This window comes from Colobus angolensis, unplaced genomic scaffold (assembly GCF_000951035.1).
Source record: "Colobus angolensis palliatus isolate OR3802 unplaced genomic scaffold, Cang.pa_1.0 Scaffold469, whole genome shotgun sequence".
NCBI classification, from domain to species: Eukaryota; Metazoa; Chordata; class Mammalia; order Primates; family Cercopithecidae; genus Colobus; species Colobus angolensis.
The window spans coordinates 614,713-641,977 of NW_012118143.1; the positions used below are offsets into that span (position 1 = coordinate 614,713).

Sequence of the window (27,265 nt, forward strand, 5' to 3'; positions counted from 1 at the left end):
TGATACATCACTTCAACCCAGGTGGCTCCATCTTGACCCAGACACTGATATAGGCGAACAGATGTTTCTCAAATTTCACATGACATTATCCATTCCACCTGTTTTTGTGATAGATGATTTACTTTCTAACACTCAAGCAAATCTGCCTACTTGCCCCTTCTACCCTTCCCCCAAATCAGACCACCTCACCAGAGGAATTGCCTGAGCTTATTCAGATACTAGTGCAATGCTTTCAGTTTAGAGAGGCAGAAACGAATTTCAGAAAGGGAAAGTAACTTTACTGGTGACACTTTGAGGAGAGAGTATAGCCGGCAGTATAAGTGAGCCTGAAATTACACCTCTGGGGTCTAAGACTCAGTGCTTTTCTATAACTACACAATTCTACCTCTATAGCATTTTGGTTGTCTATCCATTCATCCATCCACATATCTTTCAAATCTCTCCTTTTATAATATGAAAAAGAAAAAAAAATACCTGGAGATGGTACACATTTTTTTTGGCCAGGTTTACTGAGGTATAATTTACATCAGTAAAATTTGCCCACTTTAGTGTGCATTTCTATGAGTTTTGACAAACACATGCAGTCACAGAATCACCACCACAATCAACATGTAAAATTGTCTCACTACCCCAGAAAATCCCATCAGATGGCACTTTATTCTTATTATACTGACTGTGCTGGTAATGGACTTATCAGTTAATGGAAAATTCTGTTTGACTAAATGTTTAGCTTAACCAAGAGGCATCTAAAACACACATTTTGCCCCATTTTTTGCTGAAAAGTTTTCTAAAATGCTAGAGTTATTTGCTGCCTTATAGAGAAGACAGAGAAGAGAACAGTAGGATATATCAGCCAGCTTGGTCAATCAGGTAGGGTTCCTCAGGTGACAGGCCTGGGCAATCCAGGGATGCAAGGGATGGATACTAGCAAGCAAACAAACAGCAGATAGAGAGAAAGAAGACACACAGAGAGAAAGAGAGAAAAGGAAAAAAGTGGGAAGACGAAAAGGAAATCTTGTTTATGCATACATTTTGCAGAGTCAGTTTTAACTATTGATTATAGACACGGAAGATTTGTGAAACCCTGCTGAATATGTGCCCATGTGTCTGCAAATGCCTGGAAATAGCTTTTCAAATTTGTTTGGTTATTTTCTTAGTCATGCTATTAGCTATGTGTGTAACAAAGCCCCCAGTGAATTAAGGGTCCCTTTCAATTGGCTTAACCAATCAAGATCTGAATGCAAAAAAAAAAAAAAAAAAAAAAAAAAAAAAAAAAAAGGATTTTTTTTCTTTAAGAAATAAGGTTCTCTGCAAAGTAATATAAATACTATCATAGGTTTTGGGTATTTATTTATTTGGCCTCAGACGCCAGGAAAACCTGATCTTTATTATTCAATTGAGTTCAGTTTCACATCTTAGATTATTGGGATGGTTATCTTTATTCCTCTCCTGATTGGTTTCTGATCTCTCACCTCAATCTCAGCAATGCATATTAACTTTATAAATTGCCTCAAATCTTCTGACAAAAGGTGAGGTTTAATTTATAAATTGTTTGCATCTGGTTGCTGGGTAACTGGCTAAAAGAGTAATGTGGGACATGGATCTGTACTAACCTTTTGCTTCTTAACTGATAACCCATATTTTAAGAGGAGTGTGATTCTAATCAGAGATTATAGAGCAATACTATTTTCTTAATAGTAGAATAGAGCAATAAAAAATGATTGTTTAAGAAAGAAAATGAATCAATTGAAATTTCTTCAATATGCTGGTCATTGCCTCAAAATTACTCCAGGACAAAGAACCATTAGACTCAAGTAACTAATAACAATGATAAATATAAATGCAAAATTGTAGATGGCTTATTATGTAACAGGTTCCTAGATCCTGTTACACTGACAAACTCAGTTAACTTTCACAACTATCCTATAGGTTAAAGAGTATCATTGTGCCCACATTGCAGATGAAAAAATTGAGAGGTCACATGTCCAACATCACACAGATACTTAAGTGGCACAATCAGGATACAAATCCAGAAAATCTGACCCCAGATACCACGTTTTTAAAACATTATACAATACTTCCTTTCACTACATGTTGGGTCAAATAACTTTCGTAACTGACCCTCAAAAACCCACTCACTGATCAAATCTATTTGATTAGCATCTATTCGAAACATCCTCATATAGATGTACGGAGAAGTTTAGATATTGTTGTACCTAAGAAAATCAGGTCCTTTCATCTTTATAAGTGGTCCCAAGGTCCCTATTTCTGTCCCTAAATAGTCAGCGGTCCTGTGGCAGTGGTATCCTTAGCCTGGTATATTATGTTCTTCTCATTTACTGAAATTGGAATGACTTACAAGCATACTAAATATTGACAATGCTTTCTGCTGCTGTTGCATCCATAAAGATTCTAAAATAGCATGCACATTGGCAATATCAATATGATGTTACAACATTCAAATGTTATCAAATATTCAGATGTTTAGTATCTTACATGAGCACTAACCCTATGACATGATAAACTAAAATGAGATTTTTCAAGACATTCAAGGAGCATTAGTGTCACTTTATTACAAACTGTTTACATATCATTGAAGATCAAGTGGCAAAAGTGAAGAATAAAAATTTAGAATGCCTTTAAGGACAAAGATTCTAATGAGAGTTCCTCACAGAGTTTTCTCTTAAATGTCTTGGTTTTGGTCAAGTTTGTTGTAAGCAACTGTTAATGTATCTAAATAACATACTTAGATATATTTTCATAAAATATCAATTAAAGGATTTAGCAAAACTGTCAAAAGAGATTTTTTTAATCAAAGAATGAACGATTACAGGAAGCTGATCAATAGAAGCAATAAAAGTGTTACAACCACAAATTTTCCTTTTGAGTGTGGTTGATAAACATTAAACTTGAAAAGAAATTGGTAAGATAAAAATTATTTTCCTTACAGGAAAACTATAACTATTGTTGATTGTCCAAGAACTGTAAAGAGACTCTCCTACTGATCCTTAGGTTATTTAGAAAATTTGTTGTACACTTAATGTTAGGTACTTTAGAGCGGTTTTAAAAAGTGAAGCATGAGCTGATATCTTACATATTTTATCTTTCACATAATATATGGCATCTACAGTGGTTTAGTGGATCTCATCTTCTTTCTGTCAGTGTCAGAGCAAAATGTAAAATATTACTATCTCTAAATATCTATAGGTCCCTACTGCCAATAATTTCACTTCATTATTTTGTTTTATAAATTAGAGATAAAGATCATCATTTATGAGACCATCACCTGAGGAGATAATCAATTATGTATGCTATAAATGCAGACTTGTCTCCCAGCTAAAGGAGGTGAGAGGGCCTAAGGAGAAAGCTTTCAGAAACTGCCTCACCCCCAATCTTCTCAATCAGAATGATTTCAATATGTCTCTCCTTCTTTGTCTCCCACATTCCCACTGTCATTTGTAGCTCCTTAATAATACTTCTTACAGTATGCATTGTATTACAATTATTTCTTAATGCTCTTCTAGTTCAATTATGAAGTTTCTCCCATTTCTCCTAACTCTAGTTTTTACTTCTTCCGTTAGAATTATGTACTTCCATCTTACCATTTAGTATTGTTTCCTCTATTGAATAAAAAATCTTTTTGTGCTTGTTATTAAATCAGAGCACAGACAGGCAACCTAAGGCCCTTTTCCTCTCTTCCCCTCTGTTCAACAGCTTATATGTTATCTATACCCACAACTCATGATTGACCTGGTAAAGGCAAGCAGGGTACTTCCTCCAGGTCACTGGAGCAATTCCATGTTTATGCCTCTTAATTAAGATTAGATTCTCATATGCAACTTAAGTCCTTTACCTGCAAGGGGATAGTTAACATTTACTGAACATTTCTTATGTACCAGGCACTATGTCCTGTAAGGTAAGTATTATCATGCTTAATTTAATAGATGAGAAAACCTGAGGCTCAGATAGTTTAAGTAATTTGCCTAAGGTCACACAGAAAGTGGCAGAGTTAAAGTCAAAATCCAGGTCTCAGCGATTCTAAAGCTCATGCTTACAGTAATACACTACTCAGCTTCCCAAGGTAATCTAGGTTTTATTCATTTCAAATAAGAATAAAAGGAGCTAATTACAACTGAGGATTCCCTTGTAAATCCTGAAACTCAGCCTCAGAAAGAACAGAAGAACATTTATCACCTGATATATCCACTTGAAATATTATGGACCAGAACATAGTGAACCTGGGTTCAGTCAACTTGGGCTCAGGTTAAAAGAAATGTAGATGAAATATACTAACTTATAAATGTTTGCTTCCTGTGACTCAAATAATTATGTTTAATCTGAAGTCCATTGACCAAATATATAAAATTGTATACATGTGGCTTGTAGATGTTAATATTTCCTCACTTTCTTAATAGGAATATATCAAACTTAGGCTGTATTTTGAGGCTATTTGTCTTCAGTGAAATAACCAGCCGGTGTAAGTTAACCAAGAGTTAACTTACAACCCAGTCAAACAACTGGATTGACAAGGTTTATTTATTGCTAAATTGACCAAGTTGACTGGAAGAGACCGGTTAGTCTGTTTGGCAGCAGACTAACAAAGGTCCTCAAATCATCTGCAAAGTATCTCACTATGTAAAATCCTATCAGGAGAGGGAATCCCACAACTTTCTACATCACCATCCTTAACTTCTGCCCTTTCTGAGAAATCTTGCCCAGGTTTCCAGATCTGAAAGTTCTGCAGAAACATTTAGCAAATTCTAAGCCATCATCACTGGGAAATTTACTGCAGAATGCTGTTACAGTACTCCAAACCATTGTACTAATCTGCCATCACCAACTTGCCCAAAAGGAACTTTGTGAAGGCAGCCCCCAAAATGCTACTGGACTGTGTATTAAGATGTAAGGAACAAATTTGCTTAAGTTTCCAGTTCACTAACAGGATACATATGCAAAACAAGGAAAAGTAACTAATTCTATAATCAAAACCAGAGCTACATGTATTCCTAAACTTTTAGGGATTTGTGGTATGGGAGTAGAAGACTCAGAATATTTGTTTATATTAATTCACGAATACATGCTTTCATAGTTTACAGTATATTTTCATTGTGAAGCAAAGTCTTAAACACCTTCCTCAAATCTATATATCCTAAGAACTTAATCTGGAGGATAATCTATATAAACTTATATGCCTGACATGGGGAAATTTTGCCCTTTCCTGGGATTCACCCAGTGGGAGAGAGATAGGCAGTTCACTATCCCCTTCCTAGAATATTCAAGTAATGATTAATATTTTTATTTCCTAAATTTGTGTGTGTGTGTGCACGCGTGTGTGCACACATGGTTGGTGGGGCAGTGTCAGGAATCAATGTTGCCAAACCACCTTGAAACTCCAGTGAAATGTGATTTTCTTCTGTTAGTGCCTAGTTCTAAGTGAGGATAATATGCATAATGAAGTAACAAAGGAGCACCTCAAAGGATGGGCTATAACTGAGGCAGTGACTCTTCGATCTGGTGCATACATCGGAAATATCTAATCTGTTAAAACACAGATTGCCTGCTCCCCCAACCAGTACTCCTACTTGAGTTTGTTTCTGATTTGCTATTTCTGGAGTGGCTCCCAAGAATTTGCATTTCTAACAAGTTTCTGGGTGATACTGGCACTGCTAGTCAAGAGGCCAAACTTTGAGAACCACGATGCTAAGGGAATTAACATGTGAAAGTAGAATCTGTGAATCAACCATACCAAAAGGTCATAAAAGAAAGATTAATGAGTCATTCCAAGGATGACAGGGACATGGCACTGAACTTTACAGGAAGAAACTGGTAAGCCAGAGGAGGCGGAAAAAACCTAACTAATTTCATGAGTTGGCTGACAGATTTGAAGTTCACGAGAGTGTAATAGGAAATTCAAAAATTTTTAAAAAGTCACTCCATCCTCCTTTGCCATCAAGACTGTTAAGATATAGGGGGATTGGTGAGGTTTGAGCAGATTTGCAGTAAATCTATAGTGACTAGATTTTAATTCCACTATATTACCTGCCAAGGTTTTAGTTCTGGCTTCTGGGCTTCCTTTAAGAAAGTGGTGCACACTCGTGCCACTTCAACTGGCTTCCTTAATTGAAAACACTGGTACTGTTTTAGGGAATGGATGCTAACTTTAAAGGGGGAGGGCTAAGAAAGAGAGTTCATGCATTTGGCATTGTTCAAATCCTGCTACTTAGATTTGATATGTGTTTAATCCCTCTTTTAAAGGGCCAAATATAAAAAAGAAAAAAAAATGAAGGCCAAGGCTCAAGTTATCCAACCAAAGAGCAACTGGATAATCCAAAGGCAGATTAATCAAAACCACATTTTTTTAAGGGAACACAGTCCCTTAACTATATGCTGCTCTAAGGACATGTGGACAAATGGGCTTTATTGAAATCTAGAGAGATAAAAGGAATAGTAGAATTCGTGGTTGCTAATGTCCCAAGTACCAAAACTTCTTTTATAGCCATGACCAGAACTTTCACCATTTCCGTATTTGTCAGTTAAATTAAAACAGCCAAATGTACATGACTATTTTCCCTATCCCCTCAATCCTGCCTTCAGACTAGGATCCTGTGCTTGCTACCACTTCAACATTCTCAACATATTGAAAGGTTCTAACAATATTTGACCCGAAGTCATTTCTGCTATCCACCAGAGGACTTAGAAGGCTCCACAACTCTGGCTAAGTTTCAGGTGAGCAAACAGAAAATGGCATTTGCAAAAGCATTGAGAAAGTTGTTTCTCCATTTATCTAATATGGTTTCACTGTTTCCCCAAATAAACTCAAACAGTTGCTTTGAATGTACAGTGTGTGCTTTCTCTTCACTGAATGGGCCAAATCAATCAGATGTTTAATACTGTGTAGCCTAAATGGTGGGATTAAATCCCTTCAGCCTTTCCCCTTTTGTTGTTTTGCATTTAAATGAACCAGGGTCAGTGGAGGGTCATTGTAACCAAGAGAGACTTGATCCTGTAAGAGAAAAAAGCAGGCTCCCTTCACCAAGGGCAATTGGATAACCTCTGGCAAAAGTGTACCTTGCCTTCAGTCCCCTCCCCTCCCACGGTGCCCTTAGGGTTCTCTCATTTTACAGAGGTGCTACATCTCGCTTTGCTTTGTTAAGAAACCATTACCCTTTTTACAAAACTCTCTTCTCAACTCTCTCACACCCATCAGAAATAATTTACCTGCCATGTGCCTCATTTCCCTTGGGATTAAGGTGAGACTCACTCTTATCTGTGCTAAAGTATTAATTAGTGGTTTAATGCATTACTTAATTTATAATATAGACTTGAACAGGTGATTTCTAATAAGAAGTCCAAAAGAATGACTCTAATAATTGGAATTTTGAGAAATGTGGAAGGCTGGTCTGTGGAACGTATTTTTGGTCTGAGATATCTTTTCTGCAAATCACACCACATTAAGTCCAATCTCTTCCTTCCCAATACATATGCGTAATTTTTTCACCATCTGAAAAAGGTAATAAACCCTCTCTGACATTTTTAGTTTACACATAGAATCTCAAATTCAACTAAGCAGTGGTTCCCAATCAGAATCGTTTAGGGTGGGTCGTGAGCATTTGCATTTTCAAATAATTCCTCCAGAAGATTTTGGTGTGCACCCTTACTTAAGAACCACAGAAATACAGAAATAAGGGCATTTTGTTCCATCAGAGGGGAGCAAGTCCAGGCCTGCTGCTACCTCTGCTCACAATGTTGCTGAAACACAGTTTCTCAATTCATGTCAGATTGTGGATTACTCTGGAAAGAATGCAACATTGAGATCCATGATCTGTTCATTCATGCTCTATCCCTCACTGCCTCCTACCACCCTGCATATCTAGTATTAGCAATTATTTGACCAGTTTCAGGGTGATATGGTTTGGCTGTGTCTCCACCCAAATCTCAACTTGAATTGTATCTTCCAGAATTCCCACATGTTGTAGGAGGGACCCATGGGGAGGTAATTGAATCATTGGGGCCATTCTCTCTCATGCTATTCTTGTGATAAGGAATAAATCTCATGAGATCTGATGGCTCTATCAGGGGTTTTTGCTTTAGTTTCTTCCTCATTTCTCTGTCACCACCATGTGAGAAGTGCCTTTAGCCTCCCGCCATGATTCTGAGGCCGCCCCAGAATCATGTGGAATTGTAAATCCAAGTCCAATTAAACCTCTTTTTTCTTACCAGTCTGGGGTATGTGTTAATCAGCAGCATGAAAATGGACTACTATTACAGTAAATTGGTGCCAGTGGAGTGGGGCATTGCTGAAAAGATACCCGAAAATGTGCAAGTGATTTTGGAACTGGGTAATAGGCAGAGGTTGGAACAGTTTGGAGGGCTCAGAAGAAGAAAGGAAAATGTGAGAAAGTTTGGAACTTCCTAGAGACTTGCTGAATGGCTTTGCCCAAAATACTAACAGCAATATGGACAACAAAGTCCAGGCTGAGGTGGTCTCAGATAGAGATGAGGAACTTGTCGGGAACTGGAGCAAAGGACTCTTGTTATGTTTTAGCAAAGAGACTGGCGGCATTTTGTCCCTGCCCTAGAGATTTGTGGAACTTTGAACTTGAGAGAGATGATTTAGGGTATCTGGCCAAAGAAATTTCTAAGCAGCAAAGCATTCAAAAGGTGACTTGGGTGCTGCTAAAAACATTCCATTTTAAAAGGGAAACAGAGCATAAAAGTTTGGAAAATTTGCAGCCTGATGATGCAGTAGAAAAGAAAAATCCATTTTTGAGGAGAAATTCAAGTCGGATGCAGATTTGCATAAATAATGAGGAGCCAAATGTTAATCACCAAGACAATGGGGAAAATGTCTCCAAGCCATGTCAGAGACCTTCATGGCAGCCCCTCCCATCACAGGCCTGGAGGCCCAGGAGGAAAAAGTGGTTTTGTGGGCTGGGCCCAGGGTCCCCATGCTATGTGCAGCCTAGAGACTTGGTGCCCTGTGTCCCAGCCACTACAGCTATAGCCTAACGGGGCTAATGTAGAGCTCAGGCTGTGGCTTCAGAGGGTGCAAGCACCAAGCCTTTGCATCTTCCACATGGTGTTGAGCCTGTAGGTGCACTGAAGTCAAGAATTGAGGTTTGGGAACCTCCGCCTAGCTTTCAGAAGATGTATGGAAATGCCTGGATGGCCAGGCAAAAGTTTGCTGCAGGGGTGGGGCCCTCATGGAGAACCTCTGCTAGGGCAGTGCAGAAGGAAAATGTGGGGTTGGAGCCCCCATACAGAGTCCCTGCTGGGGCATCACCTAGTGGAGCTGTGAGAAGAAGGCCACCATCCTCCAGACCCCAGAATTGTAAATCCACCAACTGCTTGAACTGTGCACCTGGAAAAGCTGCAGACACTCAATGCCAGCCCATGAAAGCAGCCAGGAGGGAATACATATTTACCCTGCAAAGCCACAGAGGTGGAGCTGCCCAAGACCATGGGAACCCATGTATTGTATCAGTGTGACCTGAATGTGAGACCTGGATTCAAAGGAGATCATTTTGGAGCTTTAAAATTGACTGCCCCGCTGGATTTTGGACTTGCATGGGCCCTGTAACCCCTGTGTTTTGGCCAATTTCTCCCATTTGCAGCAGGTATATTTACACAATTCTGGTACCCTCCTTGTACCTGGAAAGTAATTAACTTTTTATTTTACAGACTCATAGGCAGAAGGGACTTGCCTTGTCTCAGATGAGACTTTGGACTGTGGACTTTTGGGTTAACATAGGACTGTTGGGAAGGCATGATTAGTTTTATAATATGAGGACATGAGATTTGGAGGGGCCAGGGGTGGTATGATATGGTTTGGCTGTCTCTCCACCCAAATATCAACTTGAATTGGATCTCCCAGAATTGCCAAGTGTTGTGGGAGGGACCCAGGGGGAGGTAATTGAATCATGGGGGCCAGTCTTTCCCATGCTATTCTCATGATAGCGAATAAGTCTCATGAGAGCTGATGGGTTTATTCAGGTTTCCACTCTTGCTTCTTCCTCATTTTCTCTTGCCACCACCATACAAGAAGTGCCTTTCACCTCCCACCAGGATTTTGATGCCTCCCCAGCCATACAGAACTGTAAGTCCAATTAAACCTCTTTTCATTCCCAATCTCTGATATGTCTTTATCAGCAGCATGAAAACAGACTAATACAAAGGGCCGCATAAGACACAATACAGAGAGACATTTTAAGGCAAGGCAGGCAGGCTAAACTTTGATTTGATTCAGTGCTTTCAAATGTTCAACAAAATCTAATATACCAGAGACAAATTACCAACATTTTACATAATAACAAAAAGCATATGAAGATAAGAATGGTGGAAACAGATTCTGGAAAATCAACTAATAAATCATTAATATATTTCCAGATTCTGTCCAAAAATATTGAAAAGATTCCTATCAGTCACAGTTGTTAACCACACTGAAATTGTCAGTATCTAAAGAAAGAATGAGGAGGTGAGATATAAAATTAAAATGAAATAACTTAAAAAAAAGAGATGTGAAGTGGGGCTGATGTGAACTGAACATAGAGGTTCATTTGTTAGAGGCTGCAGTAACTTAAGGCTGATTTATGAGATATTTTTCTCCTTGTATTTTGATGAACATCAATAAGCCTCCTTAACTTAAATTGAATAATATCATTTACTCATAGCTGTCACTCATAAGATTCTGGAGGTACATCTGAATCATCTCTAATTTGAAAAGTATTATAGTTTCACTGTTACAATAAGAATAGCTATTACTATCAATCAGAATTACCACCATTTTAATTATTCACAATTTTATGTGAGAAGGAAAAGTAATGAGATATTTCACCTTCAGATTCCTAGAAGTAAGATACTTAGAGGATGAGTACCTGGAAATTAGAGTATTAGGTAATATCTGGGAAACCTTGAGTAAGTGGGAGTGAGTTAGGGAAGGAGAAGGACGTGGTATTTCTATAGCAAAGGGACGCTCTACATCTTTAGTTATTTGACCTAAAGGAAGTCACTTCCCCTCTCAGGGCTTGAGTTTTCTTATCTATAAATAATGGATTGACCTATGACCTGAATGGAGTCCTACCAGCTCTGTCCTGTGGTAAAATTTGATTCTTCCTCATCTGCCTCAGCTTCAGATTAGTGAATATTAAAATAAACTTTGTATTAAAGTCATTTATCTACCAATTTGTCCACTTGTGATGCTAATAACATTTTAATACTAGTCTCCATATTGATAAAAAAACTTTTGCCTGTTATTTCATGGGATGATAAGACACACATTGCATAATGTGTTTTATTGTCTCCATTATTTTTCTGAAACTGTGGCTTAGGGAAGTTAGGCAACTCACTCCCTGGTCACTCACCTCATGGAGCTATGAGTTAAAGTCAGATCTATGTGACACCAAAGCACATACTCCCACTGTGGCATGGCAGGGGACTAGTATGACGTGATTATAGAAAGATGAAAGCTGCATACTCTAAACATGTCAAAGTAAGTCTCTACATGAATTTTCAGCTGACAACCTAAAATGTATTCCATGAACCTAAACTGATACCTTCCTGGTCAGGGTTCTTATCAAAATGATTAGTCTTTTAAATGCTTCAACTGTCTAGTGTTTTTGAGAGAAGAACTTTCCGTTTTGAAATAGTGTAGCACGGTATCAATAGCATGCCTAATTTATTCCTGTTCTGGTTGGTTCCAAAACTATATTGTGCACTGGGCATGCTGCTGTTGAAATATTTTACATAAAACTTATTCTGTAATAAAAAGCTAGTTCTTAGAAAATTTAATTGAATCTTTCTTAAATATTTACTATTCAGAACAGGCACTTCATGGATGGCTAATTATTTTTTCAAGTAGTTTCTAATATTCCCCATAAAATGTGCCATGTAATTTGGCTTTATCAAATGACTGAAAATATAATTCATTAATTCTCTCTGTTTTCATTAGAAAGTCTCTTTGACACAGACTAGAGGAAAATAATAATGGTACTGGAACTGGGAGAGTTGTAGACATTGGATCCTCGTTATAAATGTTCCTTGGGGGCCTGGTGGAACTACCTTCCAGTTCTTTACTGATTTGAGTATATCATGTACAAATGTACTTCTTTTTTTTTAATTTAACAATTCTTCTATAGTTTTATATGGCACAGTTAAAAGTGAGGGCTTTACAGGCCAGGGATATCTCATTACAGACCTGGCTCAGACACTTACTGCATGACTTTAGACAAGTTATTTAACTTCACTATGCTTCAGTTACATATACAAAATGAGAATAACATTTATAAAAACTACTTCACGGGATTCCTATGAGGATCAAATGACTTAATGCCTATAAAGCATATAGAATAGTATCTGGTATACAGTAAGCTGTTAATTAAAGGTATCTTGAACTGTAATTGGCTAGAATCTAAGACTTATTTATTTTACTTCTGTACATTACAGCAAATAGTCTCCCCCACTTTTTAATGAGAAACTAATTTTCCTGAAGAACTAGAAAGAGAGTTGATGATGGTAGAAAGTACAGCAAATGAAGTTCCCGAGGGCTGAGAGATGGTGACACTGTTTCTGACTCTATCTCTCTCTCCACTAAGACTCTTAGCAAATTCAGAGAGGACATAACTAACAATATTACATCATCTGGAGATCTACAGTGTATTGCTGCCTCTTTTGGAATCTTTTTAGGATCTAAAGAAGTGTTATTCCTTTGCAGATTGTCATTTATCCTCGAGGAACATTATTTACAAAACGGAAAAAAAATAGTATATTCTCTGAGCTATGTTGACAGAATTAAGAGCAGGGTGATATGACAGTTGAATTTAAGCAGTTCTGCTGGCAATCTGCCTCAATTCCACTTCACACACTGACCATTCATGTCCTACATATCCTTCCTTAAGGTGAATTTCCCAATACCACAGATAAAATGAGTAATTTAACTTAAAAATCACAGAGATGGACCGCATGCAACGGGGCTCTAAATGACACAAATGGTCTTTCTGTGAGAAATCTATAGATTAAAGCCAGTGATAGCCTGGCCTGTGAAACAGAAGAACATAAGATCTTTCACCAAAAAAATCAACATCATTGATTGATATTGGTTGCAATCACACTAGAGGCTTAGGCCTATATTAAGTATAATAAAACTGGAGAGTGACTAATCAATTCAAGTCACCAACTCTGAGCCCTTTCCCTTATGGGGTAGGGAAAAATAAACCCAGAGTGACCTTGATTCTCTTCTGTAGCCTAGGGGACTGAGCAGGCAAATGCTCTCCTTGGCATGTTAAGGAGAAAACTCTTCTTTTTTTCTTGACCCAGCCTCTCAATGAGGTGAGAATTACTCACCTGGAGTCAATGATCCCTACAGCTGCCAGCAAAGCAGCATTCCTATAAAGCTCTGAAAGCACCACAAAACATTTGCCAGAAGAAGCAGGGAGGAGTAGCAGCTGTTCTGGGACCAGAAGACCACCTCCTCCCCACCCTTTGGCAGCTTCTTAGATAGGCTGATCTGGGATTCTCTGCCACACCACAGCAGGTGGGAGAGTCAGTTTCTTTCTTCTTTCTTAACATGACATTGTCAGGTGGCAAATCTGTGACGGGGGTAAAGCTGGTTCTGTATAAGGTTGGCAAATAAAGTACAGAACATGCCCACTTAAATTTGAATTTCAAATAAACATTTTTTTAGTATAACTATATGCTGTTGGGACATACATTAAAAATGTATTTGTTCTCCATCAAAATCAGATTTAACTTGGTATCCTGTATTTTTATTTGCCAAATCTGGCAACCCTAGTTCTAAGGTCTCTTGTATCCTATTTCTCTCTTTCCCTGCTTCCCAGGCTCTATTCCTTCACCCTTCTATCTGGTCATCAGGGCCCTGGAATATAAGATTTGAATAAGGAAAACCACAAAATATAGAATTAACCAACAAAGTTTGATTCAGCACAGTGCTACTGCAGGGAATATAAAAGAAACAATGAATATTATCTAGTCCCTGCCCTCACAGCTTTTTTTAGAATGAAAAAACTTGACTGAGGTTAAGTAAATTGCTTGGGTCCACATCTCATTCTGCATGTTTCAATGCAAATAGAGGGCAAGTGGCATCATTAGAAACTCAAATGGCTTTTGCTTCCATATAAACCTACAGACACATCCTCAGGCACTAAATCTCTGTTACTGTAATTCATTCAAACTGAATTGTAGTTTTCCACCAAGTGCATAATTATATATAAAACACAAGTAAATGGCAAGGCGATTCACAACATCAACAGAACTCAAAAGATATGAGCACTTACAATGGAGCTGGGAGCACATTACTATATACACCAGCTGCTGAGAGGCAGATATTTTGTCTATTTAAAAATTACAAATTCTCCTGTTTTGTGGAGTGAGGAAGGCTTTACAGGTCAATCTCAATGGCATCATGAAAATAGCTACTTTGCTATTTATTTTTTTAAACAAATTATCTTGTATACATTAGCCAGCCATATGGATTTCTGTAAACTCTCTCCTGATGCAACTCACCTATCACTCATACCACTGCCAGATTCATAAAAGTAGAGGAAATGGGGGGAGGTTTATCTGGAACGTTCTGGCCTCATTCCCGGGTATCCCATCTGAAGGGCCTCAGAAAGGTAGGTTGACAGTGAATTATACTTCACTAATCTCCTTCCCTTGAATCCAGACATTCAGATCTGCCTGAGAAGTCCTGAAAGGCATTTGGATGCAATGTAAAAGAATCATTTTCCATTTTAGTAAGGTTATGTGTCCCAGATTCCAACAAACATTTTGGTAATTTCCATCAAATAACCAACTAATTATGTCTGTATATTTTGGGGTGGGGGCAGTAGTGGTGGTGGTGAAAAAATCAGTCAAACCAAATTTTCACATTGCACTGGCTGGGATATACACAGACTCTGCTCCCTACCAGTATCATCTCTTGATTTCACACTTCTTTTAAACTAGTAGGCACCTTTCTACTCATGTATGTTCCTCCTTGCTCTTAGTGCAGTAGAGGGGAAGATACCACTACCTCTTATGGAGTAAAATATGTTGTTAAAGTATGAAAAGGCATAAATCAAGCATATACATATGGTGACCAACTGTTCAGACTGACAGGGTTTTCCTAGGACATGGGACGGAAAAAGCACCCCCCCCCAACACGCACACAGTGCAGGACCTGCAAAATAAACATTACTGAAGCTTTTAGAGTTTAACATTTCAAGCCATTTAATTTTCTTTTTTGAAATTTACTAAAATTTAAGGTAATTTTAAAAAACCATTACAGCAACTGCCAATCGTAGGTAGAAGGCCACAAGAAGCAAGGGCATTTGTAGGCTCTTATTTATATGTGTTTTTCTTTCTAACAGCTGCCAATCCTCCAAGTCAGGAAATATTTACACATATTCTAGACATCTTCCTGAAGGTATGAGACTCTCTTGAAGCCATCCTTATACTTGGCCATGCCAATAACACTACAGCAAACTACAGTACCCAGAGAAAAAATATACTCTTTCAAGCTTCCTAAATGACTCATTCAGCAGAAAGTAATAAAAAAGTAAGGCTAATATTTCCATCCTTTGGAAATATTTATCTCTACACAGTGCCACCTTTTTATAGTCAGAATAGAAAGTTACTTAGGTGGTAAAATTTTGAAAGGCCGATCTGTCTCCAGCATTGGCTTAACAGGGTGTCACTGCTCAGTCCTTTCCATCAAGGCACATCTGCAGAGAGCCCCTGTAAAAATAGTCATACGGGAGGGGGGTCACTTTTGCACATATCGTTTTAGTTCCAGAAGAAATTGTATGAAGCACCCATATGTATACGGTATTGTGCTAGTCCCAAAGAGATCACAAAGGTGATTAAGATAGATTTTTTGAACATAGCCAATGTTTCTCATAACATCTGCTTGTGGAATGATACTACTACTAATAAAAGGAGCATATGAGTGTGGGTAACAGAAAATATACAAAACAGTCTGCATTGAAATTTCTGCTTGCAATTTATCCCTTATGCCCTGCTGCCTAATATGTACAATGCATTTTACTAGGTATTCTAAGAATAGATTTGAAACGAAACAGTCCAGGTTCCTGCCCTTAAAGAAATTCATGAACTATAGACTAATGAATTCTTAGGCATCCACCCCAAGCTTTGTAACTCGTTTTCTACTGTCATTGCAACACTTCATTTTGTGGAAAGGTGGGAGGAATTCAGCTGCTTGCAAAATTCTTGTAGAGGTTAACCATGAGGAAAGTCTTAAAGCTGTAATTTCTGTTCAAACTTGCATGCTCATCTGATGAGAACAATATAAGAACAATTTTACTTAAATAGCACACCTTGTATTTGCCTCCTCACCTGCAAACCCCTACTGTTTCCATCCACCTGCTTAACTCTCTGCCTCTGCCACCCTCTAACCTTCTAAGCTATAGCCACTTCGACCTACATGTAATTTATTCAGCCCAGACTCTGGCATCTCTGTTCTCAGGCAGGGAACAAATGAGGGTCCCCTAAGTTTTACATATTTTAATCTTCACTCATGTTTTCAGAAATCCATTCATTAGAAAATACACAAACTGTTTTTTAATGTGTTGATTTTTAAAATTCCTACCAGTCAGAAACCAATCATCTATAAGGGAAGCACTAACTTTCAATGAACCTTTGTTGTTTCCCTCTTCTCCAGGGATCCCAGTAGAAGCAATAAAACAGGAAAAACACCCTTGCCTCAGAGATGAGCCTCTGCCCACAAGAAGAGAGTGAAGAGGTTGACAGTAAGTACTTCTCTACCTTCTCATGGCTTCCAGGAGTCTGAGTAGAAATTTAGTCATGAGCTTTGAGTATCCTGTAAAGACTATCTGCTTGTGCACACCCATTTCTGAAGTCTATTAAGTTCCAGAAAAAGACCCTAAGACTAGACTGTCTTAGTGCCCATCAGGAAGGAAACAAATATGTTGGAGGGACACATCATTAATGATCTTCATTACCGACCTCAACTCAGCAGTTTCTTGTAAATTTTTGCACTTGGGCAGATTGTTTTTTCAACTGGCTAATCTAATTGAATGCTTTTTGACTTTGGCTTGTATCTGTCGAGCTCAATATACTATATTATGATTAAGATACAGACCTGGGGTCAAGCAAATTTTGGTTTAAATCCTGACTTTGCAAGGCAATATCCTAGCTTTGTGAACCTATTCAGTAACTCAAGTTCTTGAATCCTATTTCCTCATTTGTGACATGGTAGGATGATGAAAACAATGGTAGTCACCTCATAATGCTCTTGTGAGCTGTAAACACTCAGTAAATGTTATCCGTTTTTAGAACATTGAGGTCACTATCTCTAAAGTGACTAATATTTAAATCTCCATCTTTTTCTCACCCAATTCAAACACTCAATAATTTAATTTATTTTATTTTATATTTCTCAGAGTCAAGAAAAGCTGTCTTTCTCTGAGGATTCTTGGACTTCTCCTTTTAAATCATGGTAGTATTTTTGTTTTGTTTTGTTTTGTTTTCAGAGTTAATGATTTATACAAAATGTTACTGGCAGTGCTTAGAATATAATCAATCTTCCTTCCCTCAGGGGACCCTGAACAATCTAACCTTCTTTTCCTAGTCATAAAGGGACTCTGCCTAAGAAGGACAAACCCAAAAGGAGCTTTCTTAGTTTTCTAACACAATTACACATAAACTACCACCATATCATAATTTCTTCAATTGAAATAATACACAATTGACACTTCATTTTCCCTCTTTTTATGCTCTGGTAGAGGAGGAATTTATTACAACCTGGGTGTAAGTAAGCAGGAAAAAATAAAACTGCAGGATAAAGATCTGCTTATATTTTTTTATATTCTTTGATATCTTAATTTAGTCTTACTGATAAGCTTCTTTTTAGGAGCCTGCCTTCAGAGTAGCCTCAGCATCATAAAATTATAAGAGCTTCCGCTTTTCTTTTGACACCCTCAGAGAGCTACAGCAGCACATTAATCACCAAGTGCAATTTTGGCACCACCCACACGACTACCTTAGACACAGATGCACAAGTATGGTACAATGCTGGAAGTCATAAAATCAGGTTAGGACTATTCTTATTTCAAGAGTAACAACTGCTGAAGTGCTATTTTCCAAAGCGTGTTTCATGAAATGTGATGAGGACCAAGTTAACTAGTTTTTAGTGGTCAATTACTGGAGGATAAACTAAAGAAAGAACTCTTGATACTTTAACCACCTTAACAGAATTTACTCTGAAAAGCTGACCATAATTATATATATATATATATATATATATATATATATACGTACATATATACGCAAAAGCAAAATAAAACAAAATTTGCTTTTTGATACACTAAAGATTACATTATTACTTCTAACACTGCCCAACCCACCCTCACCACTCTTTAAAGTGGTTTATAAAATATTATACAGATAAATTTTCCTAGGACTGATACATTAAAAATAGCATTAAATATATAAGTTTAGCAGCAATGAGGCAATTTTGTATATCTATTTTCAGGTAACTGCATTATTTCCCCAGAGATTTATACTTACGTTTCATAAAGATTTTCATAATTGGTATGTTTTTATCTGGTTGACCAAAGCCACCATGCTATAAAGAATTTATTAGTTTTGGCTTTTGTTTAGAAATGTGTATTTGTCTCCAAATATTTAAATTTATTTTTTCCTGCTCCTGGAAGAACTTTATAACAATCAACTGGATTAAGCATCTGCAGAAATGACATAATATATTTTGTGTTACCCCAATACACCAAACACATAATTTGAATTCCTTCCCAATATATATCTGTGAACATATTAAACAGATTAAAGTAGTTGTGAAAAATAATTATGACCTCTTGGGAGCAGAAATCCCATGACCTTTACTTTCCCCTTTCATACCTGTCAGCTACTAACTGCTTCATCCTCCCTCAAGATTTATTGGGAAGCAAAAGAAAATTTTGGTATAACATATTAAGAAAAAGTCAAGCCTGCAACTCAGAGGCCTGGATTTTATTCCACAGTTGGAGAGTTGTCACAGCCAAGATAGAAATACTCCATTTTCCTCCAAGGCCTGTAAGCCTCAGCAATTTCCACTAATTTGGCCCCCTGAGTCTCAATTTATTTAGCCTATGCTGTTTTTTTCACCCCCATTGCAAATATTCAACCTGTTCTCTTATTGAGGAAAAGCTTGTTCTTGGAGTCTCATTCTTTAGAAGCTTCATTAGACTTTCTACATCCAGGAACAAAAACAAAAAAACTATGTCCCAATTTCCTCTTTTCATTTTTTCCAACCTCTCTCATTCCTTTCCATTACCCATCACTCCCTCTTCAAATAAAGTGGTCACGGTCATACAGAAAATACTTCCTTTCTTATATCTACTAAAACTAACTTAATAAAAATGACCACTCCTAAAAAATGTAGTCTGATCATTCTAACTAGCACCTAGTATGTAACATGGTACTTGGGACATAGTGTGCATTCAATAAATGTATTTTTTGAATTTTTATTACAGAATGGTTTACACATTCAAAGCAATGTTATTTAATAGGTAAATTTAATGTTTCCTATGCTAGAGTAGCCTGAGGGTTCCTTAAGAAAGACCAATCCCTACTTTTGAGGCACATTATCACAATGTCACAGGATGAAGATGGAACCAAGACATAACTCTGGACTTGTGGCACTGTACTATGAAGGCACAATAGCCTAGTATGCCTGTGGCCTCAATTCAGCTTCAGCTCCTGCTTCAGAAACTTGCAATGTATAATGAAACACATAGTGCTATGTGCTTTATGGGTGCTCAAGCATTATTTGTTGGCTGACTTAATTAAGCTATATTTGCAAAATGGCAAGGATGTGAAGAAACTTTCCTACCTAAAAAGAAAGCATTCACGGTGCTAGACATTTGGTAGGCAAATAAACAGTATAATTTCAGCCTTAAAGGAAAAATACTCAGATCCCCGTCCAATAGGCCCAGTGGCCAGGCAACCCAAATGTCAGCACTGTGTTTCTGAAACGTAATTTAAAACATCATAAATTGTATGTCATCAACTTTGAGGACAACATTCTTTTCCTTCCTTTCCATTCCCATTCCCTGCACCAACTTCAAATCCAGAAAATATAACTAATAAACTTAAATCTCACCTGTCTGGTGAGGTTTGCAAGTAAAAGCGATGTGTCAGGTGGTGATTTATAACACCAAATTTAAGGGTGATGCATTGTTTTGAAAAGAAATTTCCATATTTAATGTTAATACTTTCAGAATGCAAACAATTCAGGAAATTGCTCCTGACTGTGACCTTCATATATCTCACTTAATCTACTGACCACCAAGAGACAGATGACTCCTGTGATTTCTTTCAAGGATGGATGCTTACTTATGGCCATGGTGTGTTTTTAGGTGTTGGAACACTAAGAAACTTGGGGTGGTCCCTTTCTTTCACCAGTATTTAACTGAATTTCAACTAGGCATTAGCATACATGGCAATTAGGCTGTATGCCCAACTTAGAAATTTACTCTATTTCAGGTGAATTTTTCCCTTGCTTGAAATGGTTGCCTTGAATCCTTTCCCATTCCTTTTTCTGTCCTCACCACCTGCAAATGGTAACGTAGGAGTAGGTGATTGATATTAGGGGTGTAGTCAAGACCTCATGAAGGGCCAAGGCAAACTCGTTCATTCTGGATATCCAATTCATTGTCTCACCTCACTAGTATTATACTTAACAAAATGGTGTTAGATGACATATAACATACAATGAAGCATTCCTACCATCCCAATAAACCTGCTACCCAGTTTTACCTTCACATTGAGTGTCTTATTAGTTACTGAGCTAAAAATCAGGTCTCACTCTCAGGTGGTGAAATAGAAGAAAGAATAGAAAAACATGTTAAAAATCATTTTATTTGTTAAAAAGTGAAACTACTCCAGCTAATAGCCAATAATCATCTTCTACTGTGTAAGGTAGAGAAGTGATGATAGGATTACTATAATTATGCTGATGACAGTAAGAATAAGAATAGGTTACATTTTACTGAGTGCCAGGCACTGTACTAGGTGCAATATCTCAGAGCCAGAAGAAAGCCTGGAGATTATTGAGCCTAATACATTTGTTTTATTGTTGAAGGAATGGGCCCAGAAAGTCAAGAGCACGTTTACTGTCAGTTACTGGGAGAGTCAGGTTGCCACCTCCAACGTTGCCACCCTAAAGGTCTTGGTCTATTTCTTAGTACTGTGGTCTTTCTGTGTCTATTGCTCTTGGGGAAATTATTTGTTCTTAATAGTACCATTAAAAATGAGTTCCAACCTATTTTCTTTTTTCTAATATGGCTTCACATGATCAAATACTAAACATTCCTCCAATTAAAATGACGACCCATAAACTATGAGACTAGCAGTTAAAGGTGAGGAGAAAACTATGTTCTCTAACCCTACTGGGGCAAAAAAAAAAAAAAAAAAGAAAGAAAGAAAGAAAGAAAAGCAGTACTTTCTCTCCTAAAAAGAGAGAAAAATAGAACCCACAATTTCAAGTGAGGTTTGAACTGGCAGGAGGTGGGAGAAGGTGAGAAGATAGGCATCTAATTAGAGGAAAAGAAGGAAAGGAAAAGGATTACAATAGTAGTGTGAGACTCAGCCTTCATTTCAATGTGCACAGACCTCAGCAGACAGCTGGAAACCTGCCAGGGAACGAGGCCTTGGAAACAAGCTGGAAGACATTGGAGAGACTTTAACCAAAACAAACTCCAGCAGGGGATGTGGTTGGCAGCACTGAAAAAGCAAAGGACTCTATGAGTCACTCTGACATTAATTTTGAATGGTATCATGCTTCTATTTTGCAGTACAGGTTATTTATACAACATTTGGTACTGTCTAACACACACACATATATATATAATATGTAAAATATACATACAGATATAGATGTTCTGTACTTAAATATTATATTACAGACATTAGAAAAGAAAAATCCAATATCTCACTATTCTAATCATTAATTCACCATTTTTTAATCTGCGTGTTTTAACATAGCTGTAATTGGGGCACACATATAATATGGAATACTTTACTTAAGACCTTAAGCATGGTTCTATGCTGCTAGATAACTTCATAAATATTGCTTTATAGGACAATGATATATTAACTTTTTAAAAAGTAGTTTATTTCCATCTTTTTAAACTATTGTCATTGAACTTTTTAAAAATAATAGAAACAATAATGACGACAATAACTGCCATTTAGCAGATATTTACCATATTCCAAATATAAGTGTGTATATATATGTATATTGTTTTGATATTTTATAGCAAATCCCAAGGTAGGTATTATTAGTCCCATTTTATAAATAAGGAAACTTAAACTTAGTTTAAGTGACCTGCTCAAGGTTATAGCTAGTTAATGGCTAAGTAAGCACTCAATCAGGTCTGCCTGGTTCAAAGCACGCCCTTTTTTCACCAGAATATGCTACGTTTCTTCTGCAATGTATATCTACATGTTTTTCTATGTCTGGGATGTTTATCATATATTTCCAAAAGTTGAATTATTGGTGTGAAGAGAATAAACATTTTTAAAGTGTTTATTTACATACTCCAGATTGTTTTCCATGAGGGTGTTATCAGTGTATAGCACCACCATCCCAAACATTTTTATAGTAATTAGAGGTAGAAAAAAAGAGGTAAAGTCAATGAGTGACAGACGAAAATCATTCTGGTGTAAATAAAGTTTCTGTAAGCATTTAGCTTCTATAACACAGAAGTTTGTACTTTGAATATCTGATGTTAGAAATTATTGTCTATCTCTGGATCTGAGTAGGTACACAGAAAATTCTTAGGATTTGTAAATGTGTACAGGAGGATCTAGCATATGGTAGATTCTTCAAGAACATTCAGTTAAAAGGAATTAACGTGGACTTTTTGCTTTTGATGAGGATGTGAAAATTGGAAAGAGTGCCACATCCAACCTCACAACAAGAATAAGCTGAATAATCTATGTAATCATAACTTTTCTTCAATCTAGAGAGAAGTCTAAAGGCAACCAACTAGCCTGAGGTCTGAAGAAAGACAAGCACCTGCAAAAAGAGATGGGACATGAGCACTAGCTCACTTGTGGCTGTAGAGGGAACACAAGGTCACAACAGAAGCAGGTATAAAGAATTCAATTAAATTTTTCTTTGTTTTTTTTTTAATTTTTGTGGGCACATAATAGGTGTATATATTTATGGGATGCATGAGATATTTTGGTTACAAGCATGCAAATTTTTTAGTGAATGGCTAAAGAGCAAATGTGGGTTAGCATGAGAGTATAGAACCCTTGGAAGCCTTAGACACATGACAAATTTATACAAACATGCAGATTTATGGTACAGATCAGTTGGAGATGAGTAGCCACTGCAGTGGAAAAGGTAGGAAACCAGATCCAGTTCCTTTCCCTTTCATGAATAAAAGTCTTAAGCCCTAGGGGAAAGGCAGCAAAGTGTATTCTCCCCAGGGTAAAGATGAAGATCTATTGCAGCTGGGGAAAGGTAAAAACAGAAAAAAATTCCTCCAATTCTGGGGGAAGGACAAGAATTAGTTGTGGGCCCAAACAATTAGAAGTATCCTACCACTAGAAGAGGGAAAGGATAACTAAGAAAGTCCCACTCCTGTGACACAGAGGCCCAGGATCTTACAAGACTGAGGTTGAAGCATAAAAACAGAGCATTTCTCCCTGCCCACACCACCAGACCAATAAGCACTTAATAAGAAGCAATAGCAGTATACCATCAGGGGAGGGCAACAACATGGAGAGAGAATCTCTCTGAGGCACAGATAGACAGGGAAGATGGAAAGTTGAGAAAAGAACAGGGATATTCAGAAAAACTCTCCAGAAGACCAACCCCCACATACGCACAAGGTATTAGAGGAATCTGAAGCTGGTAGTGAACTGAGAGTAACCATATCAAAAACGTAACTCAAACGTAGTTTATCTTTTTATTAGATTGAGTGAATTCTCATATAAACAACCTCACTGAAAAAGTGTGCCCATTTCAAGAAATAAGTACTATTTACTTTAATCTCTACTGTTCTACATACTATGTCATTTAAATAAAAATTATGAAATAAAGCAAAATAAAAAACATTCTCAAGAGACAAAGCAATCAACATAACCAGCCTCAGAGATGACTTAGATGTTGAATCCATCAGACAGAGAATTTAACATAACTATGATTAATGCATGAAATGTTTTAATGAAAAATATGAATAGACAAATAGGGGATTTCAGTACACATGTTAACTATTAAACAGTCAGGTAGAGATGCTAGAAATGAAAAACAGTAGTATTGTTGAAGAATGTCCTTGACGGTCTCATAAGCAGACTTGAAACAGCTGAGAAGGGAATCAGTGAAAGTGAAGATAGAAAAAAAATTGATCAAAATTGAAACACAAAGAGAAAAAAAGGATGAAACACACACGAACACACTCCAAAACACAGCATTTAAGAACTGAGGGATAATATCAAAAGGCCTAACACATATGAAATTGGATTTCCAAAAGAAGAAGAAAGCAAATAGAGTAGAAAAAAATATTTGAAAAGATAAAGGCCAAAAATTTCTCCCAAATAATGAAATATGTCAAACCACACGTCCAGGAAGCTCAGAGAACCCCAAAGATCTCTAAACATTATCTCAGATAAATATCCTTTCAAAACACACACACACACACCCCTCCAGACATTTCATATTTAAACTGCTGTAAAACAAAGACAAAGAGAAAAATCTTAAAGGAAGCCAGAGACAAAATATAAAGGAGCAAAGGCAAGAATTACAGCAGACTTCAGAAACTATGCAAGTCTGAAGACAAATTGGTGTGTTTAAACTGCTGAGAGAAAGAAAAAATAATAACTCTCAATCCACAATTCTATATACAGTGTGAATATCTTTCAGAACTGAAGGAGAAATTAAGACTTTTCATACAAAAACAGAGAATTCATTACCCAGCAGCCTTGGACTATAAGAAATACTAGAGGAAGTTTTTCAGGCTTAAGTTCTACATACCAGAGAGAAAGTTGGATCTACACAAAGAAATGAAGATTCCAGAAATGGTTAAAATGAAGATAAACGTAAAAGACTTTTTCTGACTTTTAATTGCTGTAAAAGATAATTGATTGGCTAAATTTTAAAAATAGTAATAGTGAAAAGTGGAAAAGAATGAGTATAGGGAAAGTACAGTCGTTTTGTGGGTTTGTAGCATATGTAAAAGCAAAATAGATGACAGCCATAACCCTAGTACACCAGTTGGGACACCACACAGTGAAGAGGTAGAATACTCCTTGAATCTAGACTGTGATTAGTTTAAGATGTACATTGAAAATCTTCATTGTGGTGGCAGTTATATGACTGTATGCATTTGTCCAAACTCATAAAGTTGTACACTTAAAAGAGTTAACCTTACAAATATATATTATACCCCAATAAACTCTGAGTTTTAAAAAAGGATATTCACATGCACAACTTACCATTTTACCCTCTTACTTTTCTTCTTTTGGTGCCATCAAAGTTCGTTATCACATGAATGATAATGAGCAGCCATCTTTCTTTGTTGCCTAATTTTAACCTTGCTTCTTACCTTATATGACTCTGAGCTTTTTATTTCTTACATCTGGTGACTCTGTACATTTGAATCAGAACAAGTATACACACACACTTACACACACACCCTAAGGAACTAAAATGTGAATAGCGCCATGGAGACTGTAAATGTACCATAAATATTCTGTCTATGTATAAGATGCAGGTATCTATGTATAAGGTGGCAAAACTGACCTAGATCACATAAATGTTACATAATCGTTCAGCACAGGATGCAATTGAGGTAGCATAAACAATATATTTCAGTCTATATCATATCACCGTCTACAGCTTATTGGACCTGTTAATAGATATGATCAAAATGGTTTGAAAAGATTTGGTCATGAATACTAACATTCCCTCTGTTCCCTATATTCACCAAGGTTCTTTCTGTTTTTAAGACCTGTCCACATGCTATTTCTACTACTCAGTTTCTATGCTATGGGTGCTTTATTTAATTTATTATTTTATTATTTTTATTTTTTAAGAGATAAGGTCTTGCTCTGTCACCCAGACTGGAGGGCAGTGGTGTAAACATAATCCACTGCAGTCTCAAGCACCTGGGTTCAAGTGATCCTTCTGCCTTAGACTCCTGAGTAGCTAAGACTACAGGTGCACACCCACTGCACCGGGCTAACTTTTTAATTTTTTGTAGAAATGGTGTCTTGTTTTGTTGCCCAGGATCATCTCAAAGCTCTGGCTTCGAGCAATCCTCCTGCCTTCATCTCCCAAAGTATTGGGATTACAGGAGTGAGCCACAGCAGCAGGCCCTATAGGAGCTTTGTGCAAAGTTTAAAAAGCATCCTCCATTCCTACTTGGGCAGATGAATAAGAAAAGAAGCCCCTCTGTGTAGATGTAGTCCCAAAGTTGCAAGACTTGGCAAGAAAAAGGGCACCCTTTTCTGAACTAGAAAGAAGCCCCTTCCTCTGGGCTTATATTAAGACACCTCTACACAACCTATATGTAGAGGACCTGTGATCAGTCTGCTGTAAGGATCAGCCTAAGGACAGTAATCCGATTTTTTAGCAACAGGCCTGGGAAAAAAGAGCACTGCAATTGTATAGAACATTACACAAGATTGAGAAAATGTCAATTCCCCTTATTAGAGAGTAGAAAGGTACCTGATCAGTGTGATATGGCTACTAAAACACTCTGCCCCAAACCAGCACTTAACACTGTCCATACCTCCACCTAGAATGTAGTAACATCATCCTCCACAACCACACCTTTTTTTGGTTACCTCATATTTATCCTCCTGATATCAGTTTAATGGTCACTTTCCCTTTCCAGGGAGTGGGAGATCAACACTGACCTTTCAATCTAAATTAAACCCCCTTGCTTTATGCTTTTATATCACCAAGAATTTTCTTACAGATCTTATATCACAGTTGCAATTACAGTCATCCCTCAGTATCTGTGGGGGAATGGTTTCAGGGCCTACTGTGTACACCAAAATCAGGGGATGCTCAAGTCCCTGATATATAATGGCATACTAATTTTTTTTGCATATAACCTACTCACTCATATACTCCAGTATAATTTAAATGAGACTAGATTACTTATAACATTTAATTCAATGTAAATGCTATGTAAATAGTTGTTATACTTTATTGATTAGGGAATAATGACAAGAACAAAAGTCTATACATTATGTATTTTTTAAATTTTTGATCCAA

At 37.1% G+C, this 27,265-nt stretch overlaps 1 protein-coding gene across 1 annotated transcript in view; it reads right to left on the reverse strand.

Moving 5' to 3' along the window:
* Positions 1-27,265, reverse strand: part of NRK (Nik related kinase) — a 134,620-nt gene that overhangs the window by 98,665 nt on the left and 8,690 nt on the right. The window lies entirely within an intron of this gene.